Source organism: Mustelus asterias, chromosome 7 (genome assembly GCF_964213995.1).
Source record: "Mustelus asterias chromosome 7, sMusAst1.hap1.1, whole genome shotgun sequence".
Taxonomy (NCBI): Eukaryota; Metazoa; Chordata; class Chondrichthyes; order Carcharhiniformes; family Triakidae; genus Mustelus; species Mustelus asterias.
In genome coordinates, this window is record NC_135807.1 from 97,195,138 (window position 1) to 97,217,266 (window position 22,129).

A 22,129-nucleotide genomic window follows, 5' to 3' on the forward strand; every position below is an offset into this window, starting at 1 on the left:
CCTTCTGCGCTGTAGGGATCTATGATTCTATGATGTAATTATTTGAGCAAGCAGCACTCTCTTTTATCTCGAGTCTTGGGACTTTCAGCCACAGGTAAAAGTGAACTCAAGGCTCAGACAAAGCCAGCAGGACAAAAACAAGCAGCGGCAGCAGCAATGTTTGTGAGCACAGCACGGGTATGTCACTCACCGCTAGATCATCACACTGCCACTGCGTGGCTGCTGCAAATGCAATAATCAATGATCATAAATGAACTGTGGCAGGGGAAAAGCAAGTTACAGATTGGAATCACGGAATTATCGGGTAGAATTCTCCCAAGTCCCCACCGAGTTCAATGTTAGACGTGGAGGAAGGGGGCAGAGAATTCAGTGGGGGGCCAAAAATCAGTTTTACGCTGGCGTGGTTTTCCAGCGGGATCTTCCACTGGTGCCCTCCATGGCAAATCGGGATACCCACTGGAGGCCGGTGAAACCTCAGTTACATCCCACTGATGGGATGCAGATGAAGGCCGGAACACCCATGCCCGGTACTTGTGGTACCAACAGGAAAACATGGCAGCGCAAAATATGTTTGGAACAATGTGGTGTGCAGATGTCGGGACTGACCTGAACAATGTTTGGGGCTGCTTCGGGCTTCAGGATGGAGGCCAATGGCAACCCTGGACCCCAGAACACCACAGCAGTGGGATGGGAGAGCATCTACAGGTGGATCTTCCAGATTCATTGTCCTGGAGAGAGTCCATCTTCCAGCCTTAGAATGTTCCTGGAGATCCAGCTTCATTCTGAGGAGGTCCATCTCCCGGTCTCAAAGTGTTCCCAGAGATCCATCTTCTTTTTCAGGAGATCCATCTTTTTTCAGTAGTGGATCAGTGATGCTGTGTGCCTTTTCAATATGGCATCTGGATAGCACAATGGCTTATGTACCATCAGATCTTTCCCACCACAGAATACAGTGGAGAACATCTGATTGCATAATTAATGAGGTCCAGCCCGGAAGATATGGTGTGTCTTCCCACTGCCTTCCGCAGCAGAAAACGCTCCACGTTCCTGCCCCAGCCACAGAACTTATTCCCACATGGGGGAATTCCGGCAATCATTTCAAAATCTCCTGGATTGTTTTTAATAGTTGCCAGGAAATTGATGGGGAATCCGGTAGTCTCCCAGCCATTGCAGCTGGGTTGGGACTCTTTGCTCTGCATGTGCCATCTCCTTCAGAACTGCGTATACATTTAAAATGCCTGCTCATTTGAATACACAGCTAGCTTCATTGGTCACACAAATCAAGACTGTGTACCTTCAATTGAGTGTCAACTCCAAACCTCACAGGCTCTGAGGCAGTATGCAGATGGCAGAAATACTTACTGTTTGGACTCAACAGGCGGAGTTTTAACTGCCAGGAAAAGTGGGTTGGGGTACAGGTGGGAACTTAAATCATGGAAAAGTGGCATCTGGTGGGATGTCCACCATGGTCCTCCTGCCTCTTTTATAGAGCTGAGTTTGCAAGGTGACAGGAAACCTCCATGCAGCTGTAGAGAACATTACAAGATGTAAACAGAATTAATTTTGAACTGAACTCAATGTTCTGGCTTTAACAGTCAGTGCACCTATTTCCCAAGCTGTTTGCAACTCAACAAGGTCAACTTATTATTCTAAACGCCCTCTCTGATTGGCTGAAAAGCAGGATGCTAATTAATATCTTGGCTGAATTAAAGAGCCACAACAAAGCCTGTTCCAATTGCAAATGGATTTCCAACCCATTATCAACCTCCATGCTATGTGTGGGTTTATTCAATTAATATTCCACCCAATTAGGGGGATTTTGACTTTGAGCATTGTTAAACTAGTGACAGCAAATCAGACATTCTCTTTACCTCTCTCCCGATTTTTATTTCCATTCACATTAAGTTAAAATTGCCCCTTTGAGTTTAAGAATTTTTATTCTCATGGTGTAGACAGAATAATGCATCACAAATCCTAAAGATTTGAAGCAATATTGAAAATAACAACTTTGAAAACACAACCTTCTGACTGAGAGGCCAGAGTGCTTCAACTTAGAAATTACAACCTGGAAATAGGCCAATTGGCCCAACAATCCATGTTTGCGCTTATCGTCCATGTGAGCAGTAGTTCTAATCGCATGTGCTTGTCCAGTTCATATGTCCCCTTCTTTCTTTTTACTTCAGGTGTCTACTTAAACTGTTGCAAAATCTATGTTGAAGGGTGCATATGCTGCTTAAAGGTATGATATCACTTAACAAGAACCTGGGTTCAATTCTGGCTTCAGGTGATTGTTCGTGTAGAATTTGTACATTCTCCCCGTGTCTGCATGGGTTTCCTCCACATGCACCGGTTTCTTCCCATATAACACCCTCCATGCTCACCTATGGGGTTATGCTGCAACTGTACAGGACCTTGGTGAGACCACATTTGGAATATTGTGTGCAGTTCTGGTCACCTCACGATAAGAAGGATGTGGAAGCACTGGAAAGAGTGCAAAGGAGATTTACCAGGATGCTGCCTGGTTTGGAGGGTAGGTCTTATGAGCAAAGGTTGAGGGAGCTAGGGCTTTTCTCTTTAGAGCGGAGGAGGTTGAGAGGTGACTTAATAGAGGTTTATAAGATGATGAGGGGGATAGATAGAGTGGACGTTCAGAGACTATTTCTTCGGGTGGATGTAGCTGTTATTAGGGGGCATAACTATAAGGTTCATGGTGGAAGATATAGGAGGGATGCACGAGGTAGGTTCCTTACTCAGAGAGTGGTTGGGGTGTGGAATGGACTGCCTGCTGTGATCGTGGAGTCGGACACTTTAGGAACTTTCAAGCGGTTATTGGATAGGCACATGGAACACACCAGGATGATAGGGAGTGGGATAGGTTGATCTTGGTTTCGGAAAAGGTTCGGCACAATATCGTGGGCCGAAGGGCCTGTACTGTGCTGTACTATTCTATGTTCTATGATACTTCCATGCGTATCCATCCAGTATATACTTTGTAAAGAAGCACTGAACCCTATAGTATCAATAAAATGTGTGAAAAATACTTTAAAAAGTCATTCAATCATGACATTTTTCACAAATAGCATACTACAGCCTATTAAATTGTCAATAATCCAGATGCTTTAAAGTATCAATAGGTGAAGCTGCAAGCACTTGACACCTCTTTATCTTGTGTAAGTATACATTGTGAAATAAACAGAATAAATCACAGAGGAAAAAGTGATTGTTCCCTGTGAAATGAACAGGGAACTGCCCTGGGGGACATTAGTCTTGTTTCATCAGCCTAATGGATTTCTGGGCTGTTAGCCAGATTCCACTAATACTGTAGTGGACTAGGAAATGCCTATCCCCATAATGGAGTCGGTCGGGTTGGGTGTATACAGTGCGGGCTTATGACCTGTACCAGTCCAGATTTATTCACTTTGGTAAAAATGGGGAGGTGCCAAGAATGGACCAGGAATCTTGGAATCAGGTCCTGGTCACCATTTGTAAAGGTCCATGAAATAGTTTCGCAACAGTTTAAGTAGACATCTGAAGTAAAAAAGAAAGAAGGGGACATGAGAACTGGACAAGCACATGGGATTAGGACTACTGCTCACGTGGAAGATAAGCACAAACATGGATTGTTGGGTCGACTGGACTGTTTCCAGGTTGTAATTTCTAAGTTGAAGTACTCTGGCCTCTCAGTCAGAAGGTTGTGTTTTTAAGTCTCATTCTAGAGGCTCGAGTACAAAATGTAGGCTAACACTCCTCAGAGGGAGTGCTGAACTGTCAGTGTGCCACCTTCTGGATGAAGCTTTCAATTGAGTTCCCATCTGCATCTCAGATGGTAGTAAAAGGTCCCCTGGAAATATTTGAAGAAGAGCTGATATCCTGAACAACAGTTATCCCTCAACTTATATCACTAAAACAGCACCAGGCACTCGAGTTCAATCCCCAGCTTGGGTCACTGTCTGTGCGGAATCTGCATGTTCTCCCCATATCTGCGTGGGTTTCATCTGGGTGCTCCGGTTTCCTCCCACAGTCCGAAAGACATGCTGGTTAGGTGCATTAGTCATGCTAAATTCACCCTCAGTGTACCCGAACAGGCACCGGAGTGTGGAGACGAGGGGATTTTCACAGTAACTTCATTGCAGTGTTAATGTAAGCCTACTTGTGACACTAATAAATAAACTTAAACTTATCTTTGCTTTTAAACAGTAAAAGAGGGATAGATAAAAGAAGGTTTTATAGTGCAGAGACCACAGAGAAAGTAAATATTGGTTCTCATGGGTCCAGAGTCCAAAATCAAATCCAATGAGGTATTTCTTCATGGAGGTCGGGGGTGGGGATCGAAAACCAATGCTGAATAATTCATTTTTCCAGTGATGTTGACTTTACACAATGGGATAGGCATGCAGGGAAGAATCAGTCTTATAGGCAATGGTACAGAGTTTCCAACAGAAACAATTGTAGATAGGGCCAGGTGTCCAGCCTGAGCCAGAACTTCATATCTGTGAGGCTGCTAGTCAGATGATAAAAATCAGACCGAGATGTTGCAGTTCAGCAAGGCAATATTACTGCTTCCATGAATTAGAGGCCCATTGAAATGACTCTCACCTCTCCACACCATCTATGACAGTGTATCTCTCATTTGGGACCTCAAGATTGTTAAATGTCTCAACCATTAAGTACTGAAAGGAAGGTTGTGGAGTCCTTTATCTGAGCAGCAACTCCTATTGGCCAGCCTGGGTTATGAAATGCAGATGGCCTTTGAATAACTCTCTGAATTTGGTCTGTGCAACCCACAGTTAGTGGCTCTTCAGGGATAATCATGTGCGAGTTTCCATAATACAGTCAAGTAGCTTCTTTGGTTCGGGGCCAAAGGCAGACATTGATTCAGCCTTTTTGTGTCTTTGTGTTGTTTGCAATTTTTAGAGATAGCAATGCATATATCTCTACCTGTTTTACAAAAGAAGAATACAGGGTGAAGTCTTAGTCCTACTCTCAGATTATCTGGTTATCATCTTGTTACTGGTTGTGTGTCCCTGCTGTATGTAAAGTGGCTGCATGTTTCTTACATTACATTGGTGGCGGCATTTCAAAAGGATTTAATTGGTTGTAATGCACTTTGGAATGCTCTGAAGTTGTGAAGGGCTCTGTACACATGCATGCCCTTTCATCTTCATTCTTCCTAAGTAATCAAGCTGCACACAATGTCATGACAAAATCTGGTTAGTTCTGCTTCAGATTATCACTAGAGCCTTTAGGACTCAGAGTTTTCTGGACTGGAGACAAATGCAAATATTTTAGCCACACATTTCCCACTTTCTCCTCCTAGTTTTCTTCCCATTTGTTTTGGAGATCGCATCTTGAATTGCCTACGCATGCTGCCCTGTATGAAACTCTAAAGTCAGAAGTTAACATTTGTCCCATTCTTCACTTATTCATCAACACTGATGTCAGCCTCACACTTCAAAAGCATTGGTGGTAATTATGCTGAGTCATGTCTAACTATACATCAAATCAGAGATGAAAATGATATTACAACTTATTAATTAGAATGCTATGATTTTTTTCCAATTTTCATGATTAGGCTGCCTGATTTCCAACCATAATCTAGAAAGTCTTGTGGGTGCTACTGGGCAGTTAAGATGCTTAGATGTCAAAGCAGCATTTTCACTACTGAGTCAGAATGTGAAACTCCAAAGACTGAAACAAGTTATCCTGGGTCGATCTGTGCAGTGCTATAAAGGTGCTGCACTGTCAGAGGTGTTATCTTTCTGATAAGATATTAAACTGCGCTCTGCCCTGACAGGTGGATATCGAAATATCTCATGGCACCATCCAAGGGAGAACGGGAGAATTTTCCTGGTGTCCTGGCAAACGTCTATCTGTCAGCCAAGAACTAACACAGATCTTTCTCTCTCAATACTGTTTGTGGGAGCTTGTTACAATTCCTACACTGGCTGCAGCAGTGACATTGAAAGCACGAGTGGCTGTAAAGCATTTGCAACATCCCATCGGTGCAAAAGGTGCAAGTATTTTTTTACAATCATTTGCACTATTTTACATGTAATTGAGGTGCAACTAATGTGTCTGTAGCTGTCTATGCCTATATTGTTAAATTTAAATGAGGCCAGAGTCTCCAACTCCTGGGAACTATCTTGCTGACCAAAGATCAAAATGTAAACCAACATGTCCAATCAATGCAGAGGATTAATCAAAAAAGTCAGTGCAGAACAATGTGAGGTGATACATTTTGATATTAAGCATGAAAAAAAGATACAAGCTAAATGGTACAGTTGTTAAGAGAGTGCAGAAACAGACAAACCCTGCAGTGTTTATGCACAAATCATAAAGCACATGGAATCCTGAGCTATATAAATAGAGGCAGAAAGTTATATTAAACCTATATAAAACATGAGGTCAGCCCACATGACGTACTGTGTCCAATTCCAGGCAGCACATTTCAGGAAGGATGTGAAGTCTTTGGGTGCAGAAGAGATTTACTCAATTGATTCGAGGGATGAGGGATTACAGTTGCATGGATAGAGTGGAGGACAAAGAACAAAGAACAGTACAGCACAGGAAACAGGCCCTTCGGCCCTCCAAGCCTGTGCCACTCCTTGGTCCAACTAGACCAATCGTTTGTATCCCTCTATTCCCAGGCTGCTCATGTGACTATCCAGGTAAGTCTTAAATGATGTCAGCGTGTCTGCCTCCACCACCCTACTTGGCAGTGCATTCCAGGCCCCCACCACCCTCTGTGTAAAAAACATCCCTCTAATATCTGAGTTATACTTCGCCCCTCTCACCTTGAGCCCATGACCCCGCTTGATTGTCACTTCTGATCTGGGAAAAAGCTTCCCACCGTTCACCCTATCTATCCCCTTCATAATCTTGTACACCTCTATTAGATCTCCCCTCATTCTCCGTCTTTCCAGGGAGAACAAGCCCAGTTTACCTAATCTCTCCTCTTGGCTAACACCCTCCATACCAGGCAACATCCTGGTAAACCTTCTCTGCACCCTCTCCAACGCCTCCACGTCCTTCTGGTAGTGCGGCGACCTGAACTGAACTGGCCTAACCAGCGTTCTATACAGCTGCATCATCAAACTCCAGCTTTTATACTCTATACCCCGTCCTATAAAGGCAAGCATACCATATGCCTTCTTCACCACCTTCTCCACCTGTGTTGCCACCTCCGAGGATTTGTGGACTTGCACACCTAGGTCCCTCTGTGTTTCTATACTCTTGATGGCTCTGCTATTTATTGTATAACTCCTCCCTACATTATTTCTTCCAAAATGCATCACTTCGCATTTATCTGGATTAAATTCCATCTGCCACCTCTCCGCCCAATTTTCCAGCCTATCTATATCCTGCTGTATTGCCCGACAATGCTCATCGCTATCCGCAAGTCCAGCCATCTTTGTGTCATCCGCAAACTTGTTGATAACACCAGTTACACCTTCTTCCAAATCATTTATATATATCACAAATAGCAGAGGTCCCAGTACAGAGCCCTGGTGTTGTTTTCATTAAAGCAAATAAAGCTGGGACAAAATTTGAAAGAGATGTTTAAAATCATGGAGGATTTCAGTGGAGTAAATAAAAGTGTCTGTTTCCAAAGGATGGAGGGTCTATTATTACCAGAGAGAAATGACCCAGTTAAAGGTGATTGGCAACACAAGGAAAAATACTCTGATGTATTGAGTGATTAGGATTTGGAATGCGATCCCTGATTAGGTGGTAGAAAGAGATTAGTAGTTTTCAAAGGAGAGCTGGATAATTAAGTGAAGGGGAAAAAATGCATAGATATGGGGAAGGAGCTGGGGAGTGGAGCTAATTGCTTTTCCAAAGCAGACTCGATGGGCTGAATGGCTTTCTTTTGTGCTGTTCTGTTTTCTGATTGTGATTTTCTGACTTGGATTTACTGGCTCCAAATGCTGGGTTTCCCTGTAACAGATGCAGCAAACTATTCAGATCTCCATTGACTTGGTCGGGACCGGAAGATTCCATTGGTGGGAGGCACCAGAAAATCCCGCCCTAAGATTCTACAATAGAATGTTAAACGACAAAGCTGTGATTGGGGACAAAGTCATGATTAAACTGCACAGTGTTCAGTTTGTACATAAAATACTGCCAAAGCTGTTCCTTAATGTCAAAGATCTGACATGAAGCAAGCCTGGAGCAATGAAGTTTGAAGTTTATTTATTAGTGTCACAAGTAGGTTTACATTAACACTGCAATGAAGTTACTGTGAAAATCCCCTAGTAGCCACACTCCAGCACCTGCTCGGGTACACTGAGGGAGAATTTAGCATGGCCAATGCACCTAACCAGCACCTTTGGACAGTGGGAGGAAACCGGAGCACCCGGAGGCCACGCAGACACAGGAAGAACATGCAGACTCTGCACAGACAGTGACCCAAGTCGGGAATTGAACCCAGGTCCCTGGCGCTGTGAAGAAGCAATGCTAACCACTGTGCCGCCAAATGAGAACTGTGAGAGGTGATCTTAGAGAGACTTACAAGATTGTTAAGAGAATAGAGAAGATAGATCCAGAATGTTATCAATTATGATAGTACGATAGCGGGGAACAGGTTCAAACTGGTAAAGGTGAATTCAGAACTGATATCAGCAGCTATTTCATACATAGAGTGGACAATACTTGGAATGGATTCTCAGAGAGTCGTGGAGGCAGAAAATTGGAATAATTTATTCAACTGGATGCTACTGATGGGGCACCTTTAGAGCACATTCTGGATTGATGGCCTGAGATGGTCTGCATGGCGCACTTTATCCATAATTACATGATCCCAAACACGTCAGACTCTTAAAAGATTAATTTACCCAGTACAGTGGAGAAATACCTGAGACAAAAATGAGAAGACAAAGCACAAGTCAATGAAGACCATATTCATGGTCACACAGAGGAATCAGTACCAATCAGCACGCTGTCATATTACCGGCATTTGCAGATACTTCATTTTTATACTGTTTCTCACGCTTTGCTGCACTACCCAAATCATGATAGTCGATCTGAGAGCCCGTTGGCAGGCTATTTGACTGTGAGGGCCATCACAGGAGAGCTTTATCCTGTCCTCATTCGGCATCTATGCACACACATATCCAACATAGTACACTGGATATTGATCAGGTGCAGGAACTTTGGCCAATTTCCCCTTCACTAGTTCAGCAACACACCAGTCTCTCAAATCACACAACTCAACACACACCGGAGTTCCTTCCTCGTCTGCGTGACATTGTTACTTACTGGCTTAACCATCTGAGGGCACTAATGGAGTCTTCTCCTGGGGCATGCTGGAGTGCTGTACTTATTTTGTACTTTCCATTCTCTTTTTACCTTTGTCTTCCCAAGACAGTAATAACCCACTGCAGCATCAGGGTATCCTTGTGTTTTAAATTTTTAATCAATTCACTATACACCGTCACTTTGACCAAGCTGATGCAGCCCATATCACTTTAGCACAGCTGCAATAAAGATACCATCTGGCATCTTCCTGGGTCAGGAGCTACAATAGGAATTCTGCCAAGATGTAGGAAATGAGGTGTACTCTCATTCCATAAAACACAAGTATAATGGCATTGCCTTCCTCTTTGGTGGTCAAATTGAATGTTATTGAGTGTGTACTTTTTGCTGCATGTATTTTTATACTAATATGTGATAAGAGGGCACCTTCATTCCACTTTCAAGGTATGATTCTTCTTTCTCCTCATACGGCCCCTGGTTCTATTGGCAATAAACTGAAATTTGTTTTCTCTGTTTATCAACTCTCCCACCTGATTTACTATATCAAAACCCCTAATAATTTTGAACACTTCGATTAAAACTCTTCCTAACTTTCTGTGCACCCAGGAGAACAATACCAGTTTCTCTTTAGTCTCTCCACATAACTAAAGACCCTGATTCTAATCAATCTTCTCTGCCCATTCTCCAAGACGTTGACATCATTCTTATGTGTTGTGTCCTGAACTGGACACAATATTCCAGCTGAGGTGTAGTAATATCACTGAACAATGATATATAATGGTGCAACATTACTTCCCTGCAGCAACCGACCACCTTCCAACTCCATAGTGGGAGGAAATGCTGCCACTTGGTTTCTCACTCTAGCTTCTTATTTATTCATTCACATGACCTGGGCATTGCTGGAAGGACCAGCATTTGTTACCCATCTCTAATTGCCCTTCAGGTGGTGATGTTGAGCTGCCTTCCTGAACCGCTACAGTCCGTGTGGTGTAAATACACCCATAGTGCTGTTAGGGAGAGATTTCCAGGATTTTGACCCAGCGACAGTGAAGGAACAGCAAGATGTTTCCAAGTCAGGATGGTGTGTGACTTGGAACAGAACTTGCAGGTGGTGGTGTTCTCATGCAGCTGCTGCCTAGTCCTAGGAAGTAGAGGCTGCGGGCTTGAAATGTGCAATAAAGAAGGGTTGCTAAGATTTTGGAGAAATTTTAATTTTAATGATCAAGAGCGGTCATTTGTTTTGTGGACAGTGGAAAAAAATTGAAGGCTTGCTAACTGATCTCTCGCCTCATGCTTCATTGTGTCAGATGGGGTATTCATTTGCCAGCCTATGTTTTTTAGCTTTAAATAAACGTGAGGTATTACGCCCAGTTGGCCCATTTACCTGAAAGGTAGGGGCCCAACAGCTTTCTGCAAATGCCCTCAATCCCAGCTTAGAGCCTGAATGAGGAACGCACTCCAAGAGGAATGTCCTTTCTTTAAGAAGGGGATCTTTGAGATGAACTTCCAGGTGTTCTCTGATAAGGATGAAGATCAATTTTATAATTGCAGCCTAATAACAGGAAGTCTCAACTCCTGGGTGTATAGATCATAATATCAGGGGCTGGTGCAAAGCCTGCGAGTAAATATAATTTTAAAATCCTCCTTTAAGCAGCTTGTCATTGTGAAGGGAGCAAGATGAAATTAGAAAATATTGCATCTCTTAAAGGGTTGCTGCTCAAAATTAAAAGGGATGAGGACATATAAAACTAAGTGTCTATGTCTCAAAATGTAAAATGCTGGAAGCCTTTAATGACAAAATGCTTTTGAGAAAGTTTCAGCCTTTGCAAAGGCTGAATCAGAGGAAAGAAGCACTAAAAATTGCTCTACTGGTGTTTGAGTTCAACCCCCATTCTCACCTAAACGAATTGTTGCGTAAAGAAACGCCACAAAAACACCATCTTAGAGTGAATCAGCACATGTATTTCCTCTTGATTGGGCCAACATTACACTTAAAATTATTGATACAGTATCCGGGAATCCCAGGACCTGATGTATGCTGGATTTGTGGATTTCGGGTCAGGCTTTTGGGAAAAATAGGGTAATAATAAATTAAAACATAAAGCTAGGCTGATTTCTATGCCTCAAGAGCAAGATAAGCGTTAGCTCAGGAAAGGGTGCAAAGCTTCATCCTGTCAGCTTGGATCTTGTTTGATCAAGCCCAAGATGGGATGCAAAGTCTTGTCCTATCAGCTTGGATCTTGTTTGTCCCTCATGTGGGGACCATGATTGGACTTCATTTGAATTGGCATTTTTGATTAGAAATAAAATACCGAAGGTACCAATAAAAAAAAAGAGCAGGATGTTGAATGCCAGACCAGCCAGCTTCCATGCTATTGATCCCAACATGGAATAAATAAAGCTCGACCCAAAGAGCCAGGGACCAGTGCATCATGACCCGAATGTGATAGACAGCAATGCCTGATTGAGATTGTAGTTTCCAGGGCGGAACTTGGTTTCGGGTCCTTCTGAATTGGCATCTAGTATATGTAGATATATTAGTAGATGTATGACCATTTAATGCATCCATTGGTATTTTAATGGAGGCCCTAGCCCATTTATTTTAAATGGAATACAAAGAGCCCTCATCAGGGTTCATGGGCTATTTTGTCGAGCATTGAAACAAGATAATTATATCTTAATTGTGTCTTATTGTACATAGGTGGTGGGCATTAACTGAGGAACCACTTGTACCTCTAAAAATAGACTTACACTGGAATTCTACCACCCCGGCTGCCACGGAATCGGAGCAGCTGAGGGGTGGACAACGAAAATGCTTGTTGACCTCAGGTGTGAATTTCCGGTTTCGCTCAGGCGAGGCCATAAAACCCTGCCCATAGACTGTAACTGTGGGTGATGGGTTAAGAGGTGCTTGCTTGTAAACTGTAACTGTGTAAATAAAAGATAAAGTTGCCATAGTCCCAGATGGCCATAGGCTGCTCTGCCCTTCAAGAGGAAGAGTTGACTGGTGGTGATTTAACCTGAGGATCACCACACCTCAGGCGTGGGGCAAGGTTGAGAAAGCGGGGCCTTCATGAATAACCTCTGCTGATATGGGAATCGAACCCGTGCTGTTGGCATCACTCTGCATCACTAACCAGCTGTCCAGTGAACTGAGCTACATAATTGTTTATAAAAAGTGATTAAAGATTGGCTCCAGTTAAATCCTTCGCCAATTGTCTTTCTGGAATGGAAAGAAGTATAATATTGTCAACCCAACACTTCAGGAGAGATGCTCACGATATCGGTTTGTCCAGAAAGAATGGACATTTGAGTGAGTTTCTGAGAATCACTGGTTCCATCAGAATAAATCTCGGTGTGGCCTGTATCCCCGGTGTGACCTGTATCCCCGGTATGACCTGTATCCCCGGTGTGACCTTATCCCCGGTGTGGCCTGCATCCCTGGTGTGGCCTGTATCCCCGGTGTGACCTGTATCCCCGGTGTGACCTGTATCCCCGGTGTCCCGGTGTGACCTGTATCCCCGGTGTGACCTATATCCCCGGTGTGACCTTATCCCCGGTGTGGCCTGTATCCCCGGTGTGGCCTGTATCCCCTGCTTGACCTGCATCCCCTGCTTGACCTGTGCTAACAGGGCCAGCACCCCAGCATGACATTCATCCTAGTGCAAATTGTGCCCCATGTGAACTGTGTCCTACCAGAGCAAAGGAAAGCAATCTGGAGAAAATTATGTAAAGAAAAAAGGTAGCTATTTGGCAAAGTGAAGAAATAGAAATGTAATTCTCCACACCCACACTCACATCAGACAATCTGTGCTTGAAGTGAAAGAACTGCAAAAATATAGTCCTACATCACCGATCCAACCTCCCTGTGTGTTTGGTTCCTTGCTGGCAATGTGGAATCATTTTGATCATTCTTAAACCTTTCTACAATTATGAGAGAACTAATCATGTAATGTTAGTGCTGTGAAATAGTACCATTTGAAATCTATACATATTGAGTGATCTTCACTCACTATATAATGTGTTGAGACCAATTCTCACACTGTAAAATATCATCCTTTTTGAATACTGCATTGTTATTGAAGATAAAGATGGAATGTTTACAATGAAAAGATCACATATTGTCTGTTCCGAGAGATATTCCCTGGAGACCTTCACTTCCATCCCGCCCTTCTGGTGCTAGGTCCTTGGGGTTTTGGATAAAAATAGCATTTTAAATACTAAGAACATCTCAAGGACCTTAAGAGATACCACAAGAAAAATAGAGATCAAGCCAAGAAGAAAAATCTTACATTTATTTAGCAACTTTCACTATCTCCAGGATCTCCCAACACCCTATAAAGACAATGAGATAGTTTTAAAGAATCATTTTTGGAATGCAAGCGACCACAGCAACAAATTAGCACATAAATAGGTCTCACAAACAGTAATTTGATGATGACCAACTTATCTGTTTGTGGTTAGCACTGCTGCCTCACAGTACTAGGGACCCTGGTTTAATTCCGGCCTTGGGTGACTGTGCGGTGGGCCTGGGTAAGGTGCTCTTTCAGAGAGTTATTGCTGACTGCACTGTAGAGGTTCTATGGGTAGATATTGGCCAGTCCACTGGAGAGAAATTCAGAATCATGCCATGGGATCTTTTCAATCGATGTGAGGGGATAGTGCTTGGTTAATGTCTCATCCAAAGATAACACTGCAACAATCCCTCAGCACTCCGCTTAAGAGTCAGCCCAAAATATAAATTCAAGTGTCCAGAATAGGGCTTGAACCCTGAACTTTCCTGGCTGAGAAATGAGAAGGGAGGAAGAGATGAGAGGGGGTGTCTAAAGACATGTTTAATGAGGCCAGCTTTGAGAAGATTATTAAAAGAAGAGGGAGGTGGAGAAGTGTCAGGTTATTGCTCAACTGCTTAAGAGTTGATCAGATGTTTTGTTGGACAGAATTTAGTAGATTGTCATAAGAATGTTTCATTGCCTGACACGAGGCGATGGTTCTGCAGTCTGTCTTTATTTTAAAATAGAATAATGCCTATGGGGTATTATCCCTCGGGGCTGTTACTGCTCACCCATGTGCTCATTTACTAGGTTTCCTACCCTGGAATTGCTCAGTATAAGCTCAATACCTTTTACTTAGATTGTTGGGCACACATTTTGATCATTACAGAAAAGCTAAAAATAACAAACTATCAAAAAAATGACAAAACCAGGAAAAATGTGAAAGGTGAAGCTGTTGATAAATAAGAGCAATCATAAATCATTTTGAATATGTGAACATCCTGTTTTCTATAATCTATTTATCCTGTTACACACATTAAGTACATTTGTTACACTGTTGGCTACCTAATTTTCTTAATGTATGTCTTCCTGGATTGAGGGAGGAGTGTTGACAATTCTAATCAGTGATGTAGTTTAAGCTGCTCTCGCTAATCCTCCAACAAGCTTATTTATGATAATGCAGCCAGACTCATCACGGCTTCCTCATTTCCTGAAGCCGGTTGCATTGTTCCTCCCCGCTTTTCCCAAAGTGTTGGAAACGGGTAATGGAAAAACCAAAAGAATAAAGGAAAATTGAAAAGAAAGGGGGAAAAGAAAGACAAAAAGGATGAAGGGAGGAAAGAAAGAATGGAAGGACTTTTATAGTATATTTTATAGTGTCAAAAGCAGTTTGCTGTGAATTACTTTTGGTCTGCAGTGACTGTTGGCAATTCATCGGACAACCTGCACGGGGAACATGTCACTTGGTGAACTTGGTGCTCTTCCTCGAGCAGCACCAGGGAATCTGTTAGATCTAGTTGAACAAGCAGACAGGATCTTGTTTAAACGTCTCATCCAAAAGCCAGCAATTCTGGCCATGCAGTACTTCCTCGATGCTGCACTCAAAATATTTTGAAGGGGGAAATCTCAGTGAAATTGTGGCGTTCACAGGATTACATTCCAAAGATTACATGCATGCATGCCACTTTCCTCAAAGATACAGGCACTCACAGAATTTCATATCAATTTTTACAATAAAACTAGAGGCAGAGTTTTACCATCCTGACGCTGGCAGTTTTGAAGGTCTTGCAAAATGCAGCTTATGGCCTGCCAGCCACCTACCCACCCAACCCCTCTCCTGTTTTACACGGTACGTTGGAGGCGCAGACACCCGCCCAGATACCCGCACTTGGGCATGTTGAGGCTCGTAAGTAGCCAATTAATGGTGACTTGAGTGCCCCATAACCACCCTTGCTGCTATTCATGGCTTATGAAGGGAGGCTAATGCCAACTGGGGAGCCCAGCAGCTTTAGCTGCACAGACTGGTGTCAGACAATGGGAGGATACCTCCTTTGGGGATCCACTGTGCCCATCAGAGGCATCCCCTTTGACTCTTCTCCCCTCCTCTCAAACCCAGCCTCAACCCCCTCACTATCATCCGTGGGGCCTGCCAGCACCCCAGACTTATCTACAGTCCGCTTCCATCATCTCCTCCACTTCGGGGACCAGCTGAAGCCCCAGCAGTGACCACCACTCAAATGAGGCGCTGCTGGGGTCACACAACTGTCAGTCATCTGCTTGGCTGGCAGTTTTCTAAGGTGGGACTTCTCCAGATGTGGCGAGACTGCCCTTAACCATTCAACATAGTGTGGAATGTTAAATGGCTGCGGGGTGGCCAGATTTGGCAGGGGTTTATTCCCTGCCAACTCTTTGGGGTGACAGGGTGGGAATCCCAACATCTAAAAGAACCCGCCCTCCAACCTACAGAATTTCACATACAAAATGGAGGCATGCATGGAATTTCCTTCCAGGAGTTTTGGCAGGAACTGAATATCACAATAAAACTACAGATAGGCACAAAACCTCATATTTGGCTGCAAAAGGAAAAACAGGATAGAGTTCCAACCAACAGCAGTCAAACTAACAAAAAGCGAACACCTGCACCGTAATTTTAGTCATCTGCTGGTTCTTTTCATGGAAGCACAAGTCATCAAGTTCATATCACAGTAGAACTGAAATGAAAATACTGAGGTAAAAAGGCAGTATCTCACATTCTGTTGAGAGGTGCAACTAGTCTTGAGTCTTACACTGGAGCACATCTTTTTAGCTGAAAATAGTTTTGCTACCTGCAAGGGGAGATACATTTGGTGCTTCTTTTGTTCTTAATCATCAACTGAAACATTGGAACATATGAACTGCTTGGCATAAAAGCCTATCATCCATCTAGTTTGTCTTCTGCTATCCTGGATGCTGGATAAGGTAGTAATAGAGCTGTTGACTATTCGTAGCAATCAATCTCTATCCATTGGCATATAACAGACTGAGACATGATGAGGGGGTGGGGCGGCGGGTGGTAAATCACCAGTGGTGGAAAGCTTTGAGAACCATAGATCCAAAATCACATATAGACTCAAGCATGTGACATTAACACATGTCGTGGCTCAAATTACTCAAATGGTGTATCCAAAATGTTACCTTTGGAAGAAAATCTATCTAACCTGCATTTGAAATATTCAGCATTAACTTGTTCTACTGTTTCCCTTGGAGAGACCCACTCCCATTTTTGGGGGCCATTGAATTTTTAGCTTCTAACTCTAGAATCAGGCCACTGGACACCAGAGATGAATGCTATTTTACCTCCATTGTGAACTATGTCTCTCATTCTTGAATTCAATCATATTCATCAAATATGAGGGATAAATTTGCAAGTCTTGGTTAATAGGAGTTGAGATGTCAGTTTGCGTATTTTGCTGCATTTGCAATTTTTCAGTGACTAATTCTATTGATTGTAGAATTTGGGATTACGCAACTTGATCATACTGGGTTGTTGGGGGGAAAGATTTGATTGCTCCCATTCTTGCCGCAGTGCCCTGAGTTACAATTAGCCTGTGCCTGGTCACTTAGAGGAAAGCTACCTGTAAACTTAGTGCTGCCTCCTCATTTGAATGATTTCGGGATGCAACCCAACAAACCCACTTGTGGCTGGTTGCACTCAGCAGGCAACGTGTATGGTTAGAACATAGAAGCAATTCAGAGAAGGTTTGCTTGACTAATTCCTGAGATGAAGGGGCTATCTTCAAAAGATAGGTTAGGCCTGTATCCATTGAAGTTTGAAAGAATGAGGAGTTATCTTATTGAAATAGACCAGTGCTGCCTTTCTCAAATCCACCTCTCGCTACATCCACATACATCCAGCTTATTCAGCTGTGGCACGTCAGCCAAACAGATTGGGACACATTCACTGATGTTATTCTCTTATCTTGCAGGACAAGGTGACCTGAAGGGACAGGGTGGATGCTGTGAGGATGTTTTCCCTTATGGGAAAGACACAGGTTAAAAATAAGAGGTCTCCCATTTAAGATGGAGATGGGAAGAATTCCCTTCCCCAGAAAGCAACAGAGGCTGGGTCATTAAATACTTTAAGGCTGAGTTAGATTCTTGATTGACAAGGAAGTCAAAGGTTATTGGGTAAGATAGGAAGGTAGACGTGAGGCCACAATCAGCTCAGTCATGATCTTATCAAAGGGCAAAGCAAGCTCAAGGGGCCAAGTGGCCAACTGCTGCTCCTCACTCGTATGTTGCAACCAGCTTGCAAGTTTTAAAGGCAAACTGCTACTTTTAACGGGAAGTTTTATGCTACTAACTGTGGAGTGGTTAGAAAATGCAGAAATAAGGCCGAGAGAGAGAGGGGGTGGTGCTTTCAGGTTTTCCAACATTTCAACAGAGGACCAGTTGGCCATCAAGGCCAACCCAGAGAAGTAAATGGGAGTGGGTGCCAAGGGAGGTGAATTCATGGGGTTCTGCTCCAAGGACCTGGCAGCAGTGATGCAAGAAACTCACTGACCTCACAAAGATGGTCATGGTCAGTGCGTTTTCTTCACAAGACATTTCCTACCCACAGTACCATCAAACTCCCATGCTGTTCAACGTACTAGAGCTCATTCATTATCCATCAGCAATCAGATTCAGGTCTAATGTTTAGAATCATCACCTCAGGTCAGTGCTGCCATTCTCAAATCCACCTCTCACTACATCCACATACATCCAGCTATTCAGCTGTGGCATATTAGCCAAGTACATTGCGACACACTCACTGATGTTCTTCCCTTATCTTGCAGGACAAGGTGACCCATAACCACAAGGACTAGACCAGTACTGGAGGGAACATGCCACATAATATGAATGGCAATCTAAAGGATGCCGCATAAAATAAGTGCCAGGATTACAATTATAAAAAGATAACTATCGCACAATCCCGATGCCAAACAAACAACCCAGCACGCTTCCCAGCAGAACAAAGGAGATCCATTATCAACTCACAAGCAAAGAAAATAACTTGATTACAAACACTAGAACACAGGAGTTTAGATTTGATACAGGGGCAGAAGCAGGGTGGACAGATGCCTTTACCCAATCCACTTCCCGGTTGCCACACAGAAAGACCATGATTGAATGCAAACGGTAACACATCTTAAACTAAGCTCTCCCTCATTCCACCATCAGAGCATACCAGTGGATGAATCCCATTATGAATAAATGGATATCCCTGGCTTTCAAAGAATAACAGGCAACATACACCTCAGTGCACATATATCAAACACCTTGTCAGAATAAAAGACAACATCACAAGATCAAGATTATATTCACAGGAGAGTAGTTCAGGATCAATGATGAATTGCAGGGTAACATAACCATGGGGCTTGAAAAGGCCAGGGCCTTGGCAGGTTGTTGAGAAACACCAAGGCTCCATCCGTAGTTTCACCAAAGCCTCTGCACCTCCATCATATCGTCGCCCAGAAGCCTTGATAGAAAGAAACCTAAGTCCCGATAGGTGGCGAGGTTCAACCACATCCAACCTCCATCAACAGACTCCAAGGTGAAGACAACATAAGACCAGTGGTTGTGGTCTATAACCGACCGCAGATCTCGAAGACCGGATACAAGTATGCCTCTTTGAACTTGATACACCCACCCTTCAAATTGAGATTACAAAGGTATGGCAGCCAGTTCTCAAATTCAGCTAGGAAGTTAACCTCAGCTCTTCTCAGGAGATCAGGCGCACAGACATTCCTTCGCCGGCCTCATCTCTCCGAATTAGCCAGCATGTCTGACATACCATGCAGCAGGATTGCCAGGAACTGAAGGTGAGCCTCCACTGATGAAACTGCCCTCTTGACTGACAGGATTCTTTCTTCTGCTTCATCCATTTTCTTTCAGATATCTTGGGCGGCACGGTAGCACAGTGGTTAGCACTGCTGCTTCACAGCTCCAGGGTCCCGGGTTCGATTCCCGGCTCGGGTCACTGTCTGTGTGGAGTTTGCACATTCTCCTCGTGTCTGCGTGGGTTTCCTCCGGGTGCTCCGGTTTCTTCCCACAGTCCAAAGATGTGCAGGTTAGGTTGATTGGCCTGGTTAAAAATTGCCCCTTAGTGTCCTGAGATGCGTAGGTTAGAGGGATTAGTGGGTAAATATGTGGGGGTAGGGTCTGGGTGGGATTGTGGTCGGTGCAGACTCGATGGGCCGAATGGCCTCCTTCTGCACTGTAGGGTTTCTATGATTTCTATGATATCTTGCAGTTCATCAAAATGAGCACCAATGGTTTATGCCAGGGAACTCAGAGCGTCATCCACAACCTCACTCACAATGGTAGCCATCATCTCAATGTCTACAACATCACCAGAGCGTGAACCCACTCACCAAATACCACTGCAAACAAAGCCCCACCCTGGCTATCTCCGACTGCCTTGATCAAACAAGAACTTTCTTGACTTTACACGGCTTCCTGTCACCCCAACTTGATTTGATTTGATTTATTATTGTCACATGTATTAACACACAGTGAAAAGTATTGTTTTTTGTGCACTATACAGACAAAGCATACCATTCATAGAGAAGGAAACGAGAGAGTGCAGAATGTAGTGTTACAGTCATAGCCACGGTGTAAAGAAAGATCAACTTAATGCAAGGTAAGCCCATTCAAAAGTCTGACAACAGCAGGGAAAAAGCTGTTCTTGAGTCAGTTGGTACGTGACCTCAGACTTTTGTAAGTTTTTCCCAACGGAAGAAGGTGGAAGAAAGAATGCTTTGCCGAGACAGTGGGAAGTGTAGACAGAGTCAATGGATGGGAGGCTAGTTTGCATGACGGATTGGGCTACATTCACGACCTTTTGTATTTCCTTGCGGTCTTGGGCAGAGCAGGAACCATACCAAGCTGTGATACAACCAGAAAGAATGCTTTCTGTGGGGCATCTGTGAAAGTTGGTGAGAGTCGTAGCTAACATGCCAAATTTCCCGAGTCTTCTGAGAAAGTAGAGACATTGGTGGGCTTTCTGAACAATAGGGTCAGCATGGGGGGACCAGGATAGGTTGTTGGTGATCTGGATACCTAAAACCTGAAGCTCTCAACCCTTTCTATTTCATCCCCATTGATGTAGACAGGGGCATGTTCTCCTTTACCCTTCCTGAAGTCGATGACAATCTCCTTCATTTTGTTGACATTGAGGGAGAGATTATTGTTGCCCCACCAGTTCACCAGATTCTCTATCTCATTCCTGTCTCATCATTGTTTGAGAACCGACTACGGTGGTGTCATCAGCAAACTTGAAAATCGAATTGGAGGGGAATTTGGCCGCACAGTCATAGGTGTATAAGGAATATAGTAGGGGGCTGGGAACACAGACTTGTGGGGCACCGGTGTTGTGGATGATCGTGGAGGAGGTGTTGTTGCCTATCCTTACTGATTGTGGTCTGTGAGTTAGGAAGTTCAGGATCCAGTCACAGAGGGAGGTGTCGAGGCCCAGGCCACGGAGTTTGGAGATGTGTTTTGTGGGAATAATGGTGTTGAAGGCTGAGCTGTAATCAATAAATAGGAGTCTGACATAGTTGTCCTTGTTATCAAAGTGTTCCAGGGTTGAGTGCAGGGCCAGGGAGATGGTGTCTGCTGTGGACCTGTTGCGGCGGTAGGCAAACTGTTGTGGATCCAGGTAGTCCGGGAGGCCGGAATTGATTCGTGCCATGACTAACCTTTCAAAGCACTTCATAATGATGGACCAGGATCTTTCAGGAACATAGCATAGAATATACACATCAGATTAACTAATAATGGGTTGTGCATCATGATAAATAAAAGGATTAAAAGATGAATAGTGCAAGAGCTTATGAAAACGCAGCCATTCCTGCGCTTACCATAGTATCCCAATAGTGCAGAAAGACCATCTGGCCCATCGAATCTGTACCAACACCAAAACAGCATCTCATCCAGGACCTCCCCTCTGCCCTATCCCCTTAACCCCATGCATTTATCATGGTTAATCCACCTTAACCTACACATCTTTGTACACTAAGGGGCAGCATGACCAATCCACCTAAGCTGCACAGCTTTGGACTGTTGGAAGAAACCAGAGCACCCAGAGGAAATCCACGCAGACACGGGGAGAACATGCAAACCCCACACACGTAGTCATAGAATGCCTACAGTGCAGAAGGAGGCCATTCGATCCATTGAGTCTGCACCGATTCACTTTTTAAAAATCTTACCCAGGCCCTATTATTGTATCCCCATGTATTTACCCCTCTAATCCAATTTAGCATCACCAATCCACCTAACCCGTACATCTTTGGACTGTGCGAGGAAACTAAAGCACCCGGAGGAAACCTTTGCAGACACGGGGAGAACATGCAAACTCCACAGTCCCCCACAGCCGGAATCAAGCCTGGGTGCCTGGCGCTGTGAGGCAGCAGGGCTAACCACTGTGCCAACATGCCGGTATATCACTGTGAAACCCACCCGCCCACCAAGTTTACTTTTTCTGTTCGCCGCCCTGATCTAACTAGTGCCCAGCAGCCTAAAAATTGAAGCTGGGTGGGACAAGGCACTTAAGAGGTGTCCAAGGCCTTGTCCAC